The sequence below is a fragment of the Helianthus annuus genome, chromosome 8, assembly GCF_002127325.2.
Source record: "Helianthus annuus cultivar XRQ/B chromosome 8, HanXRQr2.0-SUNRISE, whole genome shotgun sequence".
In the NCBI taxonomy this organism is placed as follows: Eukaryota; Viridiplantae; Streptophyta; class Magnoliopsida; order Asterales; family Asteraceae; genus Helianthus; species Helianthus annuus.
This window is the reverse complement of record NC_035440.2, coordinates 80,990,490-81,014,072: the sequence shown is the minus strand read 5'-3', so window position 1 is coordinate 81,014,072 and position 23,583 is coordinate 80,990,490. Positions and strand designations below refer to the sequence as shown.

Sequence of the window (23,583 nt, the reverse complement as noted above, 5' to 3'; positions counted from 1 at the left end):
CGATGATAGCAGCAAGACATTTGTCTCTCTTTTCTTGGCGAGAAAGTGATGGGCGACGGGATCCTGATGACGGTCCAGTTGACATTGTCTGCAATAGACATTGTCATAGGTCTCAGACACGTCATAACCGAATCTCACCTCACACGTCTAGTACTTACTAAAGCTTAGGAACACAGTCGCATAATTACATAAACACATAGGCACGAAATCACAGATTCACATAAACACGGTAGCACATAAGCACGTAGGGCACAAAAGCACAGAAACACAGAAGCACATACGCATTTAGTTACAGAGGCGTCAGAATACAGAAACCTATCATTCAAAGTCCGCGAGCGTGGTTTTTTTAGATTTACATTTTACGGTCATAGTGGTTTTTTTTAACAATTCAAAATAAACAATGTTATATTGAAGAAAAAACTCTTTTTGTTAAGACAAATTTTTGCATCAGATTGGGGTTCTTATCGAAGATAGAGAATTTACCGAATCAACGATGAATGGAGAATCTTGGAGTACCGGGAAATTCACTAATAGTCTCCGGCTTTGTCTATGGTCTGAACATCTTGGTTTTCACGGTGAAGAGGTTAGTGCTATTTTACCTACTTAAAAAAGGTAATAAACACCTTTTTTCCATCAAGCCTCTTCATTTTGTTTCAGATAAGTTGTATTAGAGACCCTATGGCTGACAACACATACAAAGATTTGTGGTTAGCAACTGCAAAGGTAAAAAATCATGGAATAAAAGCACATAATAATTTCTTTGTTTGTTTTTTTTCATTTGATCTTCAAGTGATAATGTTAATGTTTGGCAGGAAAACTCCCAAATTTGATCTTCAAGTGATAATGTTAATGCAATTGCGGGATGTTTGGCGACTAGGCCAACTTGGTCAACCGGGTCAGGCGCGGTCAAAGCTGTTCAAATGGTCAACGTGTGTCAAATTCTGTCAACCTGGTCAATCGTTGTCACAGATGGTATCGACTCACTCTTATAACTATTTATACATACCTACATTTAATATAAATATCGTCATACGACACGTGTGGGTTGAATGAGCATAAATGATATTACTCGATTTCACTAAACTTTAATTTGAACAAATACATGACATTAAGCACAAATATATAAATGAACGAACCAACCAATATTTGTTTCTTTTGACTTGTCATCATTGTGCTACCTATAACAACTCTCATTAAAATTAATAATTAGAATGATAATTAGTCGATAAGGAAATCCTAATTGAGACACCCAAGTAATTCCGCATTAACCCTAAAATTTTCGGAACAATCGGAATTAGGATCAGGGCCCCTAAAACTCAGGGGGGGGGGGGTAAACCCTAATTGATATTTATCTATTCAATTTGCTGTCTAAAATTCGTTTAAGAAAAATGTTGAGTCACCCAAGCTAGTCCCGAAACCAGCTAGGCTAGGTAAATAGACTGCACCCTTTACGGACCGTAAGGGTAAGTCCTTACGGACCGTAAGCCTACCGGTTTCCTTACGGACCGTAAGGGTTAAGTCATACGGTCCGTAAGCATGACTATTTTCTGGCTATAAATAGCCGACATTGGGACTTGAATTTTGGAATGAAAACGACGTTGATACGCTCTGTGCACGTCGAATTAGCTCAGTACATCATAATTAAACACACACTGTATTCGAATCGCTGCCGCGGAACATGGTAATTACTCGATCGCTATTACGATTCATTTTCCGAGATCAATATATCCAAAGAATGTTTAAGTGCTGCCCACATTGGGTTATACTTTGTCGTTCGTCGTTAAATCGATGAATGTTTAAGTATTGCACTTTGTCGTTCATTGTGAGAATTTGATCTCGTGAGTTATCGTAACTGCTGTATTGATCACTAACCCTGTTTTGTGTGCATTATTGTTGAAATTAGGTTAACAGGGCTAAATCATATTCTATCCATACTAAATCTGCAATGTGAGTCATTCTCTTTTTATCAACTGTTTTACAATACTCCAAATTATTTTCAGAGTTATAATTACAGTGATTAAGTTTATGTAATCACCAAATTACAGCCGGTATGTGGGGTATTGTGCACATTACTATTGTTTTAATCACATTAGGTGGGCGAGCCTAAAAATAAGTGATATACGTCACTCATTGGGACAACCAATGGTGATATGACCACAGTCACAGAGCTGGTCGTGTGACAAATACCTATTCTTGAAAGTTGGTTGATAATAAACATATGTAAAAACTCTTAATACTGTGAATTATAACAAAAGTGTCGTTTTAGTAAATAGAATGATTCACTCAGTATTTCCCCGCTGACAAAACCTTTTTCAAACATGTTTCAGGTGATCTACTGTAAATCAGGAAAAGTGCTGAGGAGCATTTCAAGGCTTAAAATAGTGGCTCATTATAAAATAAAGAGATATGTTTCGAAACAAGGATTTATCACTAAAACTTATGTATTGTAAATTATCAGGGTTTTATCCCAAATTGTAAAATAAAAATAATCGGGAAATGTTTTTAGCTTTACAACGATCCTGATGTTAAAATTCCGCTGCTAAAATCACATAAATAAATATCACGGGATTTCTGTCCCGCGGCTCCTGAAACGGGTAAAACCGGGTCGGGGGCCGTGACAGAAATAAGGTGGTATCAGAGCCACTGAGTTAAGCTAATTAAGTATTTAACAGATACTTAATTTTTCCTGATTACTGTTATGTGATTATGTGTTTTTAATTGACTATTTGTTAGTTACAGTATGGGTAAGCAAAAGTTGCAAGATATCTATCTTAAACTAGATAGGTCAGTCTACGAAGAGGGAAGTTCATCCAAAACTAAATTTTCAAAGCTCCCTACAATTCCCGAAGAAGGAATATTTGTGCGAAAAGCACAATATGAGAATCCGCTTTCTCCTAGAAAAAGGAGTATGATTATTAAGAAAAGTAAAGAGCACATCCGAGAAAAGAGGATTAAAAAGGAAACCCAGGAATTAATCAATAAATCACCTTGGGAAGATAAGCTAGATGAGAAATGGGCAAATTTGTATATGCTAGCCACTGTAGCAGAACATGCAAATCTTTAAATACCCTAAATATAGTAATAACACTTCTCAGTAAATAAATAAATAAATCTGAGTGTGTTCTTTTCTGTTATTTTACAAATAATGTGCAATAAAACTTCGATGTTTATTTGTTAAACTTTGTTCCAAAGTTTTAACTTAGCAATTCTGTGCAATTTGCATATATGCTACACAGCATGAGCGAGATATCTGAAGCTTTTCAGAACCTCAATCTTTACCCGGTGAATATAGAAGTTTCCCAAGAGTTTACTGGATACTTTGCTGATGTGGACCAACCTGTAGAATTCCATGCTCCACCTTTGACAAAGCCAAAACGAAAGAAAAAGAAGAATTACGTGTGGGGACATCGTATCCGTAGGAAAAAGCCAGTCCCGAAACTTCCTAAAATAAACAATCCTTTAGAAATAGCAAAAGACACTGGTAAACAGCCGGAAATGGAAACTGAAGTCGAGAAAGATTCTAGGCAAATGGAGATACAGTTTGAGGAATATTCTAAAGATATAGAAATGGAAGTAGGACAAGGTTCTAGACCAACTCAGATAGAAATCGGAGAGAGCTCCAATCAAAACCAAAACCAGGGAATAACTTTTCAGGATAAAATAGATTTTCTATTGGCAAACTGTGAAACTATTCAGCCTGTCAATACGAATGTTTTTACCTATCCTAGTGAAAATCCAATCCCTATGAATTTTGCACCAGCAATCCCAGAACCAATAGTCCACACTCAACCTATCGAAATGGAAGAATGGTGGACAAATGATTGGCAATTTCAAAATATTGTCAACGACCCTTATTCATTCCTTCCGCAATTCGACCCAGAACCCCTACCTAATCCACCAATGAGCACTGAGAATATGGCTGAACTTCACCATTTCGGTGAAGAGTTGATGATGTAGGGAATAGAATCAGAGAGATATGGGGACAGATAGCTTGGAAGTATGATGAAAGGGAAATGCGTTTTTAGAACAACAAATGGTGAGGGATAGGAAGGTGGTAAACTATAGTTGTGTAATAGTATAGTAAATAGTGAAATCAGTCTGTAACATAACTCCATATAAAACTTTGTAAAATATCTGTGTGTAGTGATGCATACTATAACGGATATGAAATGGAATCGAGAAATTGATAGTTTTGACTATACGCGTATTATAAATTGTCTGATTGTTTATGTATGATCACTATTTATCAAATACTAATACAAATTATTATATATTATCAGATGGCAAATAGTGGTAATGAACCAGTAAATGAGGTTAATCAATCGGAGCAACATCCAGGAGATCAATATATGACTAGACAAGATATTGAAAATATTGTTGCTCAAGGGATAGCTAATGCTATTCCAGCATTTGTTGCCGCTGTGAAAAATCCAATCAAACCGCAACAAATTATTCCTAGTAAACATACTATTGAGGATAACTTCAGTAATAGTATAAACGGGGGTAATAATCATGCTAATCATGATAATGAAACCCAGCACACGTCGCTCCCTAAAAAGCGAAAGGTTGCAACACCTGGTTGCACTTTCAAAGAATTTCTTGCTTGTAAACCCACTGAATTTGCAGGCAATGAAGAGGCAACTGCATCGCTGCGTTGGTTAGAGAAAACCGAAGCAGTGATTGCAATAAGCAAGTGTGCCAAAGATGATCAAGTCATGTACGCCTCAAATCTGTTTAAAGAAGGAGCACTGGAATGGTGGAACACTGTGTTACAAGCTAAAGGAAGAAATAGGGCTTATGCTATGACTTGGGAAGAATTCAAGAGTCTGGTAGAAAGAAAATTCTGTCCTGAGTATGAAAAGGAACAAATGGCAAATAAGTTCCTAACTCATCGGATGATAGGTGTGGATTGTCGTGGTTATACCTCGACATTCTTTGAATATGCTAGAGTGGTACCTAACCTGGCTTCGCCAGAACCGGTACTCATTTCTCGCTATATTTGGGGATTAATTAGCGAAATTCGAAATATCGTTAAGGCTGCGAGACCTTGCACTGTTGACGATGCAGTAGAATTAGCTAACACCTTAACTGATGAACTGATACGCACAAGAGATGAAGATAGGAAGAAGGAATTAGCTCAGAAAATTACCCAAGGATTTAGGGTGGGTAATAGTAGTAATTTCAAAAAGAGAGGAACAGGACAATCTTCAACTGTGCCATTCTGCAAAATTTGCAAAAAGAAACATTTTGGAAAATGTAACAAACTTTGCAATTTTTGCAAGACAATAGGACATCGGGAAGAAAACTGCAGAAAGAAATCCATAATTTGTTACAATTGTGGGGAAGCCGGACATATCAAACCAGAATGTCCTAAGTTAGTTAACCCAGTAGACAACAAACCCAAGGCAGCTGAAGGAGTTACTAAGAAGAATGCCAGAGCATTCCAGCTAACTACTCAAGAAGCAGAACTCATCCCGGATGTGATAGCCGGTACGTTTTTAGTTCACAACATTTATGCAAAAGTATTTTTTGACTCTGGTGCAAACCAAAGTTTTATAAATACTTCATTCTGTCAAGCTCTTAAGTTACCTTTAACTACCGTTAGGCAGATTTTTACAGTCGAAACCGCATATGGGAAATTAGTAAAAATCAATCAGGTTTTGCAAAAAGTAGAAATAGAACTCTCAGGTCAAAAATTTGTTGCAAACCTATTACCTATGAAATTAGCTGAATTTGATGTTGTGTTAGGAATGGATTGGTTAATAGCCAACCATGCTCAAATCATTTGTGATAGAAACTCTATAGAAATTCAAGCACCTACTGGAAAGGTAATTAAGATTTCAGGAGATAAACCTCGGAAGCCACTGAAATTCATATCAGTAATGAAAGTTGCTAATTATGAACGAAAACAAGGAATAGTATATAGGATTTCAGTAATCATTTGTACTAAAGAAAAAGAACTTAAGGAAATTCCTGTAGTCTCAGAATACCCAGATGTTTTTCCAGAAGATTTACCTGGACTACCACCAGATAGAGAGGTAGAATTTAGGATTCATCTAATTCCAGGAACTACACCGATAGCCAAGGCACCCTATCGATTAGCTCCTACCGAAATGTTAGAATTGAAAAAGCAATTAGATGAATTACTAAGCAAAGGATTTATACAACCTAGTTCATCCCCTTGGGGTGCACCGGTGTTGTTTGTAAAAAAGAAAGATGGATCGATGAGAATGTGTATCGATTATAGAGAATTGAATAAGGTTACAATTAAGAATCGATACCCATTACCTAGGGTTGATGATCTTTTCGATCAATTACAAGGCGCTAAATGTTTTTCTAAGATAGACTTGCGCTCCGGATATCATCAATTAAAGGTTCAAGAAGAAGACATACCTAAAACTGCATTTAGGACTAGGTATGGACATTATGAGTTTACAGTCATGCCCTTTGGATTAACTAATGCACCCGCAGCATTTATGGACATGATGAACAGGATCTGTAAACCATATTTGGATAAATTTGTAATTGTTTTCATAGACGATATACTTATTTATTCAAAAAGTCAGGTCGAACATTGTCAGCACTTGCATGCACTCTTAACTTTGTTAAGAAAAGAAAAGTTGTACGCTAAATTCTCAAAGTGTGAATTTTGGCTACAAGAAGTGCAATTCTTAGGACACATGGTGAATCACGAAGGTATTCACGTAAATCCTGCTAAGATAGAAGCAATTACCAATTGGAAGGTTCCGCAAACTGCAATGGAAATTAGAAGTTTTATAGGATTAGCTGGATATTATAGACGGTTTATTAAGGATTTTTCCAAGATAGCTGTACCATTAACTAAGTTAACCTGTAAAGCCACTAAGTTTGAGTGGGGACCTAAACAAGAAGAAGCCTTCAGAATCTTAAAGCAGAAATTAACCAATGCTCCAATCTTAGCCTTACCCGAAGGAACAGAAGATTTTAAAGTATATTGTGATGCTTCAAAATTAGGATACGGATGTGTGTTGATGCAACGCAAGAAGGTAATTGCGTATGCTTCCAGACAATTGAAAAAGCACGAAGAAAACTATACGACTCATGATTTAGAATTAGGAGCTATAGTTTTTGCCCTTAAAATATGGAGACATTATCTGTATGGAAGTAAGTTTACTGTTTATACAGATCATAAGAGTTTAAGGTATATATTTGGGCAAAAAGAATTAAACATGAGGCAAAGAAGATGGATGGAAATCCCGAGTGATTACGACTGTGATATTCAATATCACGAAGGAAAGGCAAATGTAGTCGCAGATGCCTTAAGTCGTAAGTATCATGAGAAGCAAAGGCGAGTCCGTGCTCTTAGAATAAATCTACAAGTAGATTTAATGGAACAATTGAAGGAAATTCAGGAAACGGCAATCAAGGACGATGCCGAAGGAATGAAAGGTTACCTAAAAGAATTAGAACAAGGAACCGATGGATTTTGGAAATTCCACAAAAGCAGAATTTGGGTACCTAAACAAGGAAATTTAAGATCAAAGATTTTAGAAGAAGCTCATAAATCTAGGTATACCATACACCCAGGAAACAATAAGATGTACCAAGATTTAAGAAGTAATTTTTGGTGGATAGGAATGAAAAAGGATATAGCCGAATACGTATCTAAGTGTTTAACCTGTTCACAAGTTAAAGCTGAACATCAGAAACCTTCAGGTCTACTACAACAGTTAGAAATGCCTGTATGGAAATGGGAACTCATAACAATGGACTTTGTTACTAAGTTACCCAAAACCAGGAAAGGTAATGATGCCATTTGGGTGATCGTAGACCGATTAACCAAATCCGCTCATTTTCTACCAATAAAGGAAACCTTTAGTATGGAAAGGTTAGCCAAGTTGTATGTAGATGAAATAGTATCCTTACATGGAGTTCCACTCTCCATTGTATCGGATAGAGATAGTCGTTTCACTTCCCGCTTCTGCACAAGTTTCCAAGAATCAATGGGAACTCGACTGAATCTAAGTACTGCATATCATCCACAGACAGACGGACAAAGTGAAAGGACGATCCAAACTCTAGAAGACAAGCTCCGAGCATGTGTAATAGGCTTTGGTGGTAATTGGGATAACCATTTACCATTAATCGAATTCTCCTATAATAATAGTTATCATTCAAGCATCGAAGCCGCTCCATTCGAAGCACTGTATGGACGCAAGTGCAGAACTCCCGTATGTTGGGCAGAAATAGGAGAAAGTCAATTATCAGGACCAGAAATCGTGCAAGAAACCACAGACAAGATAACTCAAATCAAGGAAAGATTGAAAACAGCCAGAGATCGCCAGAAGAGCTATGCAGACAATCGTCGCAAGCCACTTGAATTCCAGATAGGAGATAAAGTACTATTGAAGATATCTCCTTGGAAAGGAGTAGTACGATTTGGTAAGAAAGGAAAACTGAGTCCCAGATATGTTGGACCATTTCCAGTGATCCAACGAATAGGGCCAGTTGCTTATCGTTTACAACTACCAGAAGAACTAGCTGGAGTACATGATGTATTTCATATATCCAATCTCAAGAAATGTCTATCAGACGAATCCCTGGTAGTACCTCTTCAAGATGTAGAGGTAAACGAAAAGCTGAAATTCAAAGAGAAACCTTTACAAATAGAAGACCGAAAAGTTAAGTTTCTCAAACACAAGCGACTGGTATTGGTGAAAGTCAAATGGAATTCAAAGAGAGGACCGGAATACACTTGGGAATTGGAGTCAGAAATGAAGCAGAAATACCCTCAGCTGTTTCAATGAATCTCGAGGACGAGATTTTTCCTAAGGTGGGGAGGATGTAACAACTCTCATTAAAATTAATAATTAGAATGATAATTAGTCGATAAGGAAACCCTAATTGAGACACCCAAGTAATTCCGCATTAACCCTAAAATTTTCGGAACAATCGGAATTAGGATCAGGGCCCCTAAAACTCAGGGGGGATAAACCCTAATTGATATTTATCTATTCAATTTGCTGTCTAAAATTCGTTTAAGAAAAATGTTGAGTCGCCCAAGCTAGTCCCGAAACCAGCTAGGCTAGGTAAATAGACTGCACCCTTTACGGACCGTAAGGGTAAGTCCTTACGGACCGTAAGCCTACCGGTTTCCTTACGGACCGTAAGGGTTAAGTCATACGGTCCGTAAGCATGACTATTTTCTGGCTATAAATAGCCGACATTGGGACTTGAATTTTGGAATGAAAACGACGTTGATACGCTCTGTGCACGTCGAATTAGCTCAGTACATCATAATTAAACACACACTGTATTCGAATCGCTGCCGCGGAACATGGTAATTACTCGATCGCTATTACGATTCATTTTCCGAGATCAATATATCCAAAGAATGTTTAAGTGCCGCCCACATTGGGTTATACTTTGTCGTTCGTCGTTAAATCGATGAATGTTTAAGTATTGCACTTTGTCGTTCATTGTGAGAATTTGATCTCGTGAGTTATCGTAACTGCTGTATTGATCACTAACCCTGTTTTGTGTGCATTATTGTTGAAATTAGGTTAACAGGGCTAAATCATATTCTATCCATACTAAATCTGCAATGTGAGTCATTCTCTTTTTTATCAAATGTTTTACAATACTCCAAATTATTTTCAGAGTTATAATTACAGTGATTAAGTTTATGTAATCACCAAATTACAGCCGGTATATGGGGTATTGTGCACATTACTATTGTTTTAATCACATTAGGTGGGCGAGCCTAAAAATAAGTGATATACGTCACTCATTGGGACAGCCAATGGTGATATGACCACAGTCACAGAGCTGGTCGTGTGACAAATACCTATTCTTGAAAGTTGGTTGATAATAAACATATGTAAAAACTCTTAATACCGTGAATTATAACAAAAGTATCGTTTTAGTAAATAGAATGATTCACTCAGTATTTCCCCGCTGACAAAACCTTTTTCAAACATGTTTCAGGTGATCTACTGTAAATCAGGAAAAGTGCTGAGGAGCATTTCAAGGCTTAAAATAGTGGCTCATTATAAAATAAAGAGATATGTTTCGAAACAAGGATTTATCACTAAAACTTATGTATTGTAAATTATCAGGGTTTTATCCCAAATTGTAAAATAAAAATAATCGGGAAAAGTTTTTAGCTTTACAACGATCCTGATGTTAAAATTCCGCTGCTAAAATCACATAAATAAATATCACGGGATTTCTGTCCCGCGGCTCCTGAAACGGGTAAAACCGGGTCGGGGGCCGTGACACTACCTCTGGTTGGAACTCTGTATTTATCAATTATGTTATTAGTTTGATCTAAATGCATCAAAGTTTTTGCTAATCGTCAGCTTCATTTCCACTACTTTACCATATTGTCATTGAATATTTGATTTTCTAAAATCAGTCACTTTGCTTCAGTTTTAACGAACATCCCTACTTTGGGCAACTATTTTACCTTGCTTTCAGCTCAGATAGTATTTTCTAAATTTTGTGCGTTTGTCGCTTAATAATAAAACATAATCAATTCGACACATTCAACAAATGGGTCAAAACTCCAACCTTAGGTTCATCATTTCAACATACCTGTCTTCTTCATCAAGTAAACCATTCATTAGCGCTTTATCCTTTTAGCCGTTTTTACATTTCCGCCTCTTCCACATCTTAATTTTCACCCACGTGTGTAAGAAGCAGTGTCTCGAGAACCTAAAGCATTTTACGACCGCCTTGCATCCATGATTTTTAAAAAATGCATATCTGATAAACAAATGTTAATGTTGCTTTTCTGTAATAATATTAGTTATTTGCATGGGGCTAACATATTGTTTTTGATATCTGTGATGCTACAAAATTAATTGTGTTTTTTTATTGTAGCAGCATGTGCCAACTTTTGCACATCCATGAAAGTCATCAAATCCATTTGATCTCGAAGAATCACCTTCAGTTCAATCTAAAACAATAAGTCTTTTTTTTTAATTAATATTGGTTGAGCATCAAACTTCAATCACTATGAATCTATTTTATTGAAAAGAAATTTTTAACTGTTCGAAAATGCAAAAGGAAAAGGCCAGTTTGGTTTATACCTTTTTTACGACTGAAATAGCTTTTTTTTAACAAAGAGTGAAACATGTCAAATGGGTTCCTATTTCAGACTGCATATACATCCTTGAGCAATGGTGAACTTACTATCTTTGACATTAGCCATTCTCAACGAGTTGAGGTATCTTTTTCTTTCATTTTCGTTTTAATGCTACAATTCTTATTTTTGTTAATGTTGGGCACTATTGTTTTAGAACAAGCACGCGTCTACGATTCACAAAAGGTTATCATTATCCTGTTATCTCTCATGTTTCTTGGTTTGTCGATTTCAATTTCCAAGTTAAATGCTTCTGTTGATATAAATCAGGCTCCTTGTTGGTGCATATGTCCGTCGACTTCGTCTTGTATCGAGTCTTGTAATAGAATTGATATATCAAGTCACGTAGTTCTAGGAAAACGGGAAACTAAGCTGAAACAACAACTTCACATGAACTGACCAGTTCATGCGAAGTGGCCAGTTCGCACGAACTGGTCATGGCAGTTTCATGCGAAGTGGATCAGCTATATATATGTGTCTTGTTCATTTCATTTGTAACATTTGGATTCCGGTAGGGAAGCTCTGCCGAAGTATCTCCAGGCTGTATATCGTCATCAAATCAATACAAGAGATAGTTAAAGTGATTCTTTGTGCAAATCAGCTGAAATAACTCCGATACGTCTGTTTCCGCCTTTCGTATTGGACGGGATCTCTTCTGAACGACTCGTTTGGGTCACACAACGATCCTACAAGTGGTATCAGAGCTCAGGAGGAAGAGTTCTTACCATTCAGCTGTTTTTCATCTAAAATTCTGATTTCCACTCCTTCTTTTACAAGTTTTCATCAAATTAACCAAGATTTTATGGATAAATGGCTTGATTTTCTCACATAATACACGAAACACTGTTTTAACAAACCCTTGAAAGAATTAGACCTAAAATCGAACTAAAACCTGATCAATTTGTCAAAAACATGGCCGATTGTGTGACATCAGCATCAATTCGTACGATTTGAGTCCCAGGTCGTTTGAAGGTGATCCATTTCATGTGAAATCAGACCTCAATTCGCACGGATTGGACATAGTAGATTCCATTTCGCACAAATTGAACATAATTGGCTCAGTTCGTTTGAATTGGTCTTCCAATTCGCACGAAGTGGATCCCAATTCGCACCAAGTCATCCAGGTCGCACCAAGTGTGTCAGTTAGTTTGGATAATAGCCTAGTTCGCACGTATTGAACATTAGTAACCCAGTTCGCGTGAATTGAACCCTGTCCAGGTCGCTTGAACTTATACAGTTCGTTTGAAAATTTGTCTCCCGGTCGTGTGAAAGTCATCAGTTCGTTTTGAAAGTCTGAGTTTGTGAAATTTTTGAAACCGAAACATGGAAAACGAATTCTACAATGCATTTGCTACCCCAATCACTATGACTTAGAATGCGATGTTAGAAAATGAAATGGGCACCATGCAAAAACCGCCTAAGCTCATGAATATCGAGGAGTATAGTGGATGGGAGGAACGTTTTGAAAATTGGATTCAAGCAAATTACTTAGATGCATGGGAATGTATTGAATATCGATATATTAGACCGGTTAATGACAACGGAGAGAAGGTTGCTATTAAAGATATAAGTGTTGATGAGAAAAAGAAATACAAAAGTGAAAAGATGATGGTTAGTATCTTGCAGCAAGCTACTAAGGAAGATATCTTGATTTTCTTACAACACAACAGAAGTGCATACTCAATATGGAAAGAACTAAAATCGAAGTTTGTTGGAAGTGAAGACATGATCAAGAACAAAAAATCGCTTTTGAAGAAAGAATTTGATCTATTTCGTGGATTAAAAACTGAAAACACCAAGCATATTATAGAAAGATATTGCAATTTGGTAATGAACATGAAGAGATTGAACATCAAGAAAGATAATGATGAATGGATTGAAAAATTGGCCGATGCGTTGCCACAAGATGTTTGGGGCACGTATCTTATGATGTTGAAAAATAAACCTGAATTTGACAATCTAATGTTGAGCAAGTTATTGAACAACTAGAAGCTCAAGAGATGGAACAACGAAAGATGGCAAGAATGAAGGATTTCAATGGTGAACAAGATATTGGTTTGTATTACAAAGGAGGTATTAGTGATAAGACCAACATTGCACCAAAGATTGAAACTGCTTTCAATGCAAAAAGTTCTTCTGGAAGGTCATCTCGGGAATCAAACAACAATAATGAATTCTCTTCATATCCATCATTCGATCCAAATTTTTCAGTAACCAAGAATGGTAAAGTACTACAATGCAACATTGCGTTAAATCTTGAGAATGGTCAGAATTTTTCAGAAGAGGTTGCCAAAGGTCATATGTCTTTGTTGGTAACTGTGTTAGAGTCTTATGAGAGTTTAGTTGCAGGAAGGATCGGAAATCCAATGTTGACAAAAGAGGATTACGATCAGATTGATGCTGAGGAGATGGAGTTAATGGATATAAAGTGGTGTTTGGCTAGTGTGTTGAGAAGAGCTGAGAAGTTTAAACAGATTACGGGAAGAGATGATTTCCGTGATGCTAATGTTTCTACTTTAGGATTTGATAAATCTAAAGTTATTTGTTTTAGTTGCAGGGAGAAAGGGCATTTCAAGCGAGAATGCACAAATCGTGAAGCAAGTGGAGCTCAAAATCCTTTCGAAAACAATGACTATTATCGGAAAGCGATTTATCATCAAGTTGCTCAACAACCGTATCAACAACAACCACAAACTGCACATGCTAAGAAGATGATCAAGGAGCCATCAAGGAAAGCTTGTTATGGTATAATAGATCAAGAGGATGAAAGATTGCCAGAAGGTTTTAGCTGGGACAAATATTGTCCGGATGAAAATTTCTTAAAGGCTAAAGCTTTTGTTGCTCAAATCTTTGATGATTCAACTGCTGAGGAAGTAAAAAGGGCCTCAAGAAAAACACCAATCGTTGAAGATAGTGATGATGATTATTATGAAAGAAAAATGAAAGATCACTTAAAATTTCTAGCCGAGAGAGATGACAATGATGATGAAAATGTTCGAGTGACAGAGAAGAAAGTTAAAAAACAAGATGACAGTGATGATGAAGATGTTCGTGTGATAAAAAAGCAGGTCAAAGAAATTCCAGCTTTCAAGATTGAAATGGAAGCTGATGCAGAAAAGGTGTCTGAGAAATGTGAAAACTGTGAGACTATGAAAAAGCACAACAACGAGTTGATTCATAACATGAACAGACTGAAAGAATCGTATGATGTTCTAAACAAAGCCATGAATCAATATAATGAGTCAAGCAGTGAACAAGCAACAGCTATGAAGACACTCAATGGAGCGTACATGACAAAGCAGAAAGTCGTCAATAATTACATTGAGATATGTGCTGAGCTTGAACAAAAATTGGAAACTCAGAGGATAGAAACTGAGAGAGTAAACAGGTTATTGAAAAGTTATTCAAGTTCTTCTTATGTGATTGACAGGATTTATCCTATAGTGGAAGGCATGAAAGCTTTTGAAGAAGAGAAACCTGAAGAAAAGAATTCTAGTAAGAAACAAAGTGTCAGTTATAACAAGTGTCCACCTCCGCTTGAAAATGGATATTCTCCACGAAATCCTAATTCAGAAAGAGTCAAAAAGGCAACCAACTTAAAGTGGGAACTGAACCTTCAGATGGATTGCCAGACAACATTGATGTCACTTTCTGATGTGCACAAAATGCAACATATAAATTACATCAATTGTGGCTTAAAACTAACCCTTTTTTTAGTACTAATATTGGAAAAAGTGTGCTTTTGTCTTCCCTTGGCACACCACCTCTCTCACACTTCACCCACCACCCACCACCCACCACCATCACAACACCATCATCCACCACCATCATCCATTGTCCATCATAGAGTGTGTGAGTCGTCTCGGGATCCAAGATTGATCGTAAGAGTTCTTGACAATCAAAGGCCATGTTTGCCTAAGTCTCTTACATCACTTGGTGAAGACAAGTGTTTAGTGTAATACTTTTTATTTTTAATCTTTTGCACTTTTTAATTGGTTTTGTATTAATGACTTTAATTACTAGTTTCTTATGTTGAAGGTGATTCTTCCTTATCGTTTGTCCGTGGTGTCTTGGCATTATTTTAGTGTCTATATTACCATTCATATCTCCACGGTCTATATGGAGGTATGTTGGCTACCTGGTCGGGGGTTAAGGGAACGGTTTGGTAAGAGTCTTGCCATTGTTCAGTGTATAGATCTTGCAAAGGACCTGGGTCAAATTTAGTAGGACCTCCTTCAATACCCAAGGGTATTGGATGGCGGGGGTCCAAACTCTTTGATCCCCTCATAAGTTAAACTACTATTAAAACTTTAACCCGGCTTCTTAGGACTGTATCCCTGCTGACTCAGACAACTTAGCCGAGGGTAACGTCGCCTTCAAAAGAGGGGCCTACCACATTATGCATTAATAACTTAATTAATTATCTTTCAATAATCCGACCCTTTAGGATTGTATCCTTGCTGACTCAAACTACTGGGTTGAGGGTAACGTCGCCTTCAAAAGAGGGGCCTACTACAATAACTAAGATAATCTCTTAAACAAGTGCAAAAGTGCGAAAATAATCAAAGGTTACACTACACACAAGTCGGATCCAAGTGATTCATCTTTTCTATTTGTTTTTACTTTTATTTTATTTTTCAGCATTTTAGTTAGTTTTATTTTCTTAGTTTAAAAATCTTTTTCTAACATTTTGATTTGATTAGACGTTGAGGATAAACCGGTACTAAAAGCTCTTGTGTCCTTGGACGACCTCGATATCTTACCAACACTATACTACGTCCACGATGGGTGCACTTGCCCATATGTGTGTTTAGTGTTAGTAAATATCGTGTTTTATAAATTTAAAACTTGGCTAAAAAGTGTAAAAAGGGCTTAAAACATATACCTAATATATATAACACCTCGCACACATCAAATTATTGGCGCCGTTGCCGGGGACACAAGGATTTTAAGAAAGTTAGGAATCAACGGCCTAATCATTTTTTCTATTTTCTTTTTATTTTTTAGGATTTTCTTAATTTTTCAGCTTCTGCAGAACTCAGCACGGGCCGTGCCCGCTGAACACGCCCCCGTGACCAATCATTGGAACTGGCAATCCTGTTTTAAGTCAGACAGTAAGCTGAACACGGGGCCGTGCCCACTCAACACGCCCCCGTGCCCAAGATTCAGTTACTGAAAAAAGAACCGTAAGATCCCGACGGTTGGTAATTTCTGACACAAAAATGAGTGATAATGATCCTTTTTACTTTCGGCACTCTTATGGTACGTGGTGTCGATTATGTGGAGGCGGTCATAAAGAATTAGAATGTTATTTTCTGAATTATAAGCCCCACTATATAGACCCATCGTTTGCCTGTATCCTTAAGAGGGGCGAAAGTAAAAATAATCCTTATCTCTCCCTCGAAGGCGCCCAACCAGATATTCTAGGAGAAATGCTTCTTGATGAACTATTTCAACTAGAAGATCTAGTTCTTAATTGGTTAAAAGAACTTAAGATGGATTTTCTTAATTCATCTCAAGACAATTACCAAGAAGAAGTGTTTGGCGTCGCATTCAAACAACCTCGCTGCTCCCGATAATACCTTCAACTCTAGCGAAGACTTGGACGATAGTCGTCCCTGTGCCGATTGTGCCGTGAAGGACTCCCCATCGACTTCGTTTGATGCATACATAGACCTAAGCGATTCGGCATACACCTTCTTTAACGAGATCCCGGGAAAGGGTTGGACTTGTCCACCTACATTTAGCATAGGAATCACCCTCACCGACAACCTCTTGCGTTCTCGTCTTAATCTAGATCAATTAAGGTATCTTAGGCACTTTGGGGTTGTTCCATCCAGTAAGGAGCCACCCGATCCGGATTAGTTCCTTGAAAATAGACAAACTTCATAATCAGCCTTTCGACACGGGGCCGTCCCCAGCCAACACGCCCTCGTGTCCACCAAAAGATTCCTTTCTGACCTTACGTCAGAATACGGACAAACTGTGTCAGGATCCTGCCTGCACATGGGGCCGTGTCCAGCCGACACGAGGCCGTGTCCAGCATGCTGTCGTTTTCTATAAATGCAGCAAAAAATCCTGCACATTTGGACCATCCAGGGACAGAGATTTGAAGGGATCTTCTCTCCTACCATCCTAGGTATGTTCTAAAAGAAGGTTCCAACAACCATCTTGTCCTTTCCTCTTTTATCCATTTCCTTCTTCTTCATCTTTCTCCAAAGACCTCCATTAAAGCTTGAGATTTCAAGCTTTATGGCAAGGATTATTGAGTTTTGTTCCAAGAATCTTGTTAAAAATAAGTTGTATAACATTGTTTTAAGTTTCTATTGTTCAAAAAGGCTTCACAAGTTAGAAAAATAACTTAAAACTTCAAGATTCCTTGTTTCAAAATTCTGCAGAAAGGTGAGCACGGGGCCGTGTCCAAGGTACTGTTTCACTAAAATAAGCTGTTTTCGGTTTATTTTCGTAGAATGTCAAGCGAAAACAGTGGAACATCGTCCGCGCATTCAAGAAACAGTAGAAGTGGAAGAAGGCCTTCCATTGAAGCTACCCTTGTACACTACGTCATGGCGCTACGGGAAGCTCTCGATGAGATGACTTCGGTAGAGGAGGTCCTAATAGACCGTATAAACTATCTTACGGTGGAGCTGGAAAGTAGTTTTCAAGAAATTAACCTCTTGCACCATAGGTTAAATATTCTTGTAACACCTCCCATGGAACCCGTCCTCCGTCAAGAGGATTGGAACCTAGCACTTGGAGACAATAACCCTACCGGATGGGTTCCAGCGGAACCTCCTCTTGAAAATCTACAAGAAGTCCAGGTGGAAGTTGCACCTCCTCAAACCAACGCCAACGAGCCCTCCTTCCTCCTCCCGAGGGAGATAGAGGAGTGGCTCGCCGACATATGAGGAGTCCATACCCGGAGGAAGGAGTTCTATGAAGCCGCATCCAACCGAGACTACTATCTTCTCGAAAATTTTGCTAATTAGAATAATTAGTAGGCTAGAACTCCTTGGTTTAAGCTTCTTGTGCTTACTTATCTAACTTACTAGTATTTTAGGACTATGTAATTCTCTCTATGATAGTTTTTAATGAAATGATGGTTTTAAGGTTTGGATGATGTTGTAATAAATATTTGGGATGGTCAAGGATAACAAGGGAAACGAGAAACATAGCCCCATGCACGAAAACAGGGCCATCCGACAACAATTTCTTCATTACAGTAAGCTCAGCACGGGCCGTGTCCGCCCAACACGGCCCCGTGCTTCACACTCTGCAGAGAATTGCCCAGTTCAGGTAACTGGACACGGGCCGTGTTCGCTGAACACGCCCCCGTGTCCAGGCTTCTGTTTCTTTTCTTTAATTTTTGTCGCTGGCACCTGAACACGGGGCCGTGCCCGGTCCCCACGGTGCCATGTCCAGGATGCCAGTAACATAAAATTTTGCTTTTAACACCATTTTACACATTCAATCAACCTAAAAACCTATTTTTGGGACACATTGAGGACAATGTGTAATTTAAGTGTGGGGGGGATGCTAAAACCTTGAATTTTGCAAGTCCTAATAACAAGCCTTACACAAAACTCTATTGGAACCGCTAATCACCCCAAATTTTTTCAAAAATTTTCATTTTTTTATTTGTCTAAGTTTAAGTTGGAAATTCAAGTTCTAAAAGGTTATATTTTTACAAGTTTACAACCGATAGCGTCGTGATAAAAAGAACCAACATAAGAAAATTACGAAAAGGCATGACAAACTTAGTTAAAATTTAATTATATATACTTGATCACATAAAAAGCCCTTTCCCACAAAAGTGAGTTTTGAGCCTTTAACGAGCATACAAATATATATCTTTACACTAAATGCTCATTTTTCGTTTCTTGTGTGAATAGCCGCTTGGTTCGTACGACTCTAGAACTTGCCACAACAATACATTCCCGGTCCTTACCAACTTAAACCCGAGTAAGTAAATGATGGAGGCATTAGGACTAACCCTTTTTCTTTCTACACCATTATTTTTCTTTTTTTTTTTCACCTACCCAAATCCCCCTAGATAACCCCTTTGAGCCTAAACCTTTTCATTTCTTAACCCAAAATAATCACCCTTTTTACCCACCTAAACCTTTTTATTTTTAACCCTTTTCTTTTCGTAACGACGTTCGGTTTTCTTATGACTTATGTTGAAAAAAAATTATTTTGATGAAACCAAACAAACAAACAAGTTCATCAAAAATAACTTTGTTTGAGGAAAAATTGGTTCATCAAAATAAAATAAAAATGTGAAAAATAAAAAAGTCTTTCAGAAACTGACGTTTGTTACGTTTTTCGCCCTTTTACTAACTACTAACCCAACCACCCACCTTTAGCCCAAGCCTAACCCTTCACCCAAAAAGTCCTCTTGATATTTACAAAGTTATATAGTTAAAAAGGAGGAGGATTGATTGCTTGGCAAGCTTATGGTAGAAGTAAGTTCCATGCCGCTCTCGAGTGATTCACTAAAAATACTGTTGGTGCAGTTGTCTGTCGACTAATCTTAGTTCGAGTCTTAGGCTAGGGCTGATTGTATAGTGATCGGAAAACGAGAAATCATGTATTATATAGGTCCGCTTATAGGTCATATCATAGAGGTTCGCTTATGTGACAATATAGGGAGGTTCGCTCATACTGCACTATATAGGTTCGCTTATTTGTCAAGCCATAAAAGCGAACCCAGATATCTATATATAGTGGAGTCATATAAGCGGATCAGTTAGTTAGTGTGTGTGTTTTTGAAGGTGTAACGGCGAAGCCCTGCCGATTTGTCTCCGGATCTTGTATATTTGTCAATAGATTAATAAACGAGACGTTAAATAGTGAAATCAAGCTATACGAAGACCGAATCAATGAATTCCGCCTCTGATTCAGTCTAAGAACTCTTCTGATCGACTCGTCAGGTCGTCAAACGTTCCTACAAGTGGTATCAGAGCTCAGGAGGAAGAGTTCTTACCGTTTAGCTCGATTTTCGCTCAAAATTCTGATTTCTACACCTTCTTTCATCAATTCAGGAAATTTTACCAGACAAAATTGGACCAAAAGTTCACAGATTGTGTATTATTGAACAAAGATAAACCCTTGAAAGTTTTGGACTGAAATACGGACTAAAAATGGGTCAAAATGTGTTCCGAATAAGGTCCGCTTTTACGGCATAGACATAATCTGGTCCGCTTTTAAGACACAATCTGGTCCGCTTTTAAGACACAATCTGGTCCGCTTTTACGGACAAATTCTGGTCCGCTTTTACGGACAAATTCTGGTCCGCTTTTACGGACAAATTCTGGTCCGCTTTTATGGTCAATTCTGGTTCGCTTTTACGACACTTGACCAATTCGCTTTTGTGACAGCTACAGTTTCGCTTTTGTATTCAACAAAGACGTGTCGGAATAATTTGAAATATGGCGATGGTATTTGATGAACAAGAAAACTATTATTTTGAGAGATTTAATGATTGGCATCAAGGTTTTATTGATGACAGTTATAGAAATGTGAAAAAGGATGGATGGGTCAAAAGATTTAAATATTTTGTGAGTTTGCAGAATGAAACTTTGGAAGAGTTAGAAAACCGATATGGAGTCTTACTTGAATACTTGAAAAAACATGAGATATTTCTATCAGATGGTGAAAAGATAGAAAAGTTTGCAGATGCATTACCTGTTGAATGGAGTGAGTGTTTGGAAAATTTAAGGAAGGATTCCAATTTTTCAAAATTACATCTAAACAAATTCATCAGCAAACTTAAAACTCATGAAGTTGAAAGTAGAAAGAAAAGAAAAGATATGATTAAAGTGTTGGAAAATCATGTGTTGGGTTTGGGTTTAGATGTGATTGAGGAGATGATCAAAAGGATAGTTGAATGTGTTAGAGCAAAATATGCGATGAAATACGATTTTAAGAGAGGTTGTTATATAGATGTAAATGAAAATCCTCTTGATTTCGTTAAAATATTTTGTGCAGGTACAGTCAGGGCAAATGAAAAGGAAGCTTCAAGTGCTGAGGAATCTGCAAAGTTTGAATTGTCAAATTGTGAATCAGTGTGCTCTAAGTGTGACAGCTTCAAGACTAACTATGACAAACTATTGAAGAATGCGGAAAGTTTGTCATCAAAAGTCAAGGAGTTGGAAGTCGAGAAGTAAACTGAGGAAAAACAGATTCTAGCTTTGAAGGGCAATTATGAGAAACTGAAAGTTGAAAATGACAAACTGTTGGATAATTTGAACAGTTTGACATCAGAAAACAAAGCTTTGAAAGAAAAAGAAAAGGAGTCTGAAAGCAAACAGAAATCTTCGGAAAATGAAGATTTCTGGATAAAACTGGAAAACAAGAATCTGAAAGCAAATGAATCAAAATTCCAAGAACAGATAAAAGTTTTGGAAAATGAAAAATCTGTTCTTGAAAGTGTGAAGAATGAGAATGAAAATTCAATCAAGTCTCATCTTGAAAGAATATCTCAGTTTGAAAAAGAAGCTGAGAATTCCAGAAGCAAGATTGATGAACTTGAGAAGAAATTGATAGGTTTTGTGACTGCATCAGACAATGTGAATTTTCCCTGTCCAAAACCGATCAATTCTGTTCCAATAAGTGACGATGTCACAAACTTTGACAATGTCAAAATTGAAGATTGCGATGAAAAATCTGATGATGTAAATGAAAAATTAGAAAAACAAAAATTGTTTTTAAAATTGAAAGAAAAATTTCAGAAAACTGTTCTACAATCGACTGAAAAAGGTGAATGTTCTAAACAAAGACCTTTGAAGAAGAAAGTGGAACAGAAACAAAAAGATAATAAAAGTTCATCAGATCGATCATCCAATCGCAATAAAAAATTACAAAAAATGAAAAATGAAAACTCAAAAATTGTTGTTAATAAGTGGTGCAGGTTGGACCACAGTGCTCAAGCGTCAAATACAGCTAAGAAGAGGAGAAATGACTATCACAAGGCCAAACAGTGTTATGACTTGAATGTTTGGTACGAAGGTGATAACTGGTACGATAACAGAATGTGTTACAGATGCGGTTATCAAGGACACATTGCTGTTAACTGCCAGAGTCGGTATGTTGAGACAAGAAGATGTTTTAATTGTCAAATTAAAGGTCATATTGCCAGAGATTGCCCAAGGAGATCAAATGAAAGATCAAGGGTTGTATCTCAGAAAGTAGCAAGAATTCCAGTCAAGGTCAAGCCCAAAGAACTGAAAGTTCAAGAACCAAAAGTTGAAAAACCAAAAGTTCAAGAACAGAAAGTTCAAGCGACGAAAGTGAAGCTTTCACAGGGGCAGAAAGACCGACTGAGGAAGAAGAGGAAGAAAGCTCGAGAGTATTTGGAGAAGATATTGTCCTCGGGTTCACCGGACAGAAAGAATAAAAGTTCTGATGAATCAACTACCTCAGATGCAAAGTCAAGCAAGATGAATTCATCAGATACAAATCTGAGGACAAAAGAGGAGAAGAAGAAGAAGAAAGTGAAGTTTTCACTTCCCAGCGATGAATCTGACTCATCAAAGTCAGACAAGCCACCTGCGGGCAATGATTCTGGTTCGTCAAAACCAGAGGAGCCATTGGTTGAGGTAAAAAAGGAGAATTCAGATTTAACAATGGATGATGCAAATTTTCCACCATTGTTGAATAAGAATTCGAAATCACCCAAGGACCGTCAGGCTTGGGTGAATCTGTTCAAATAGAAAAACCTGACTTGCCGAAGCTCCCAGGTTGGTAAGCGTGGAGTATGAATCGGCATCTTTCTTAAAATTTTATTCGGTAATGTCATTCATTCAAAAGGTAAAAGGTTTGTTTGTGATTGATTCAAGTGGTTCAGATTTTGAATCAGATCAATCCTACAAGTGGTTAATCAAGGTCATTAAATTGAACTTGAGTTAACTACATGATTTGATCCCCAGAATCTACAAATGATTGGTAAACAAACTAAGTTTTCTGGAAAAACCATTTTGATTAAAACAAACTTAAGTGTTTTGAGATCACAATGGGAAAATAGTTTGTTGAGAGGGGGAGTTCTGATTGTTTACGCCATGTGGATGGAGAATTGATGCGATTTTCATCAAGTTGTCAAAATTTGTACAGTCTGTTTCAATTTTTCCCAGAAAATCAAAATTGAAACATATTTTGATTTTAGGGGTAGTAAAATTTTTAAAAAAATAGAAAATTTGATAATGTTAAAAACATTGAAAAATTAAAAATGAGTTTTGGTGCAAATAGGGGAAATGATAGTACATCAGCTAGACTGGCACAGTACGCTAAAGATTTGTAATGTATAAATGCAATTAAGCAGTCTCGCTAAGGATGTGCCGGTAGGTTTTCACAGAATTAGTAGATCAGTTTGGGATATAAACATAAATTTCACTTGCGTCTACGTGGGGAACACCTCCAGGATATATAGGTAACCCCTGAAATCCTGCTTGAAGGGTCCC

General features: G+C 37.3%; 1 long non-coding RNA gene across 1 annotated transcript in view; it reads left to right on the top strand.

Moving 5' to 3' along the window:
- Positions 1-636: 636 nt before the first annotated feature.
- The window catches only part of LOC110873161, a 31,564-nt gene continuing 8,617 nt past the window's right edge, over positions 637-23,583 (top strand). The window contains exons 1-2 of the long non-coding RNA XR_004865112.1: positions 637-723; positions 813-972. This is a non-coding gene — a long non-coding RNA (uncharacterized LOC110873161). The remainder of the gene's footprint in view (positions 724-812; positions 973-23,583) is intronic.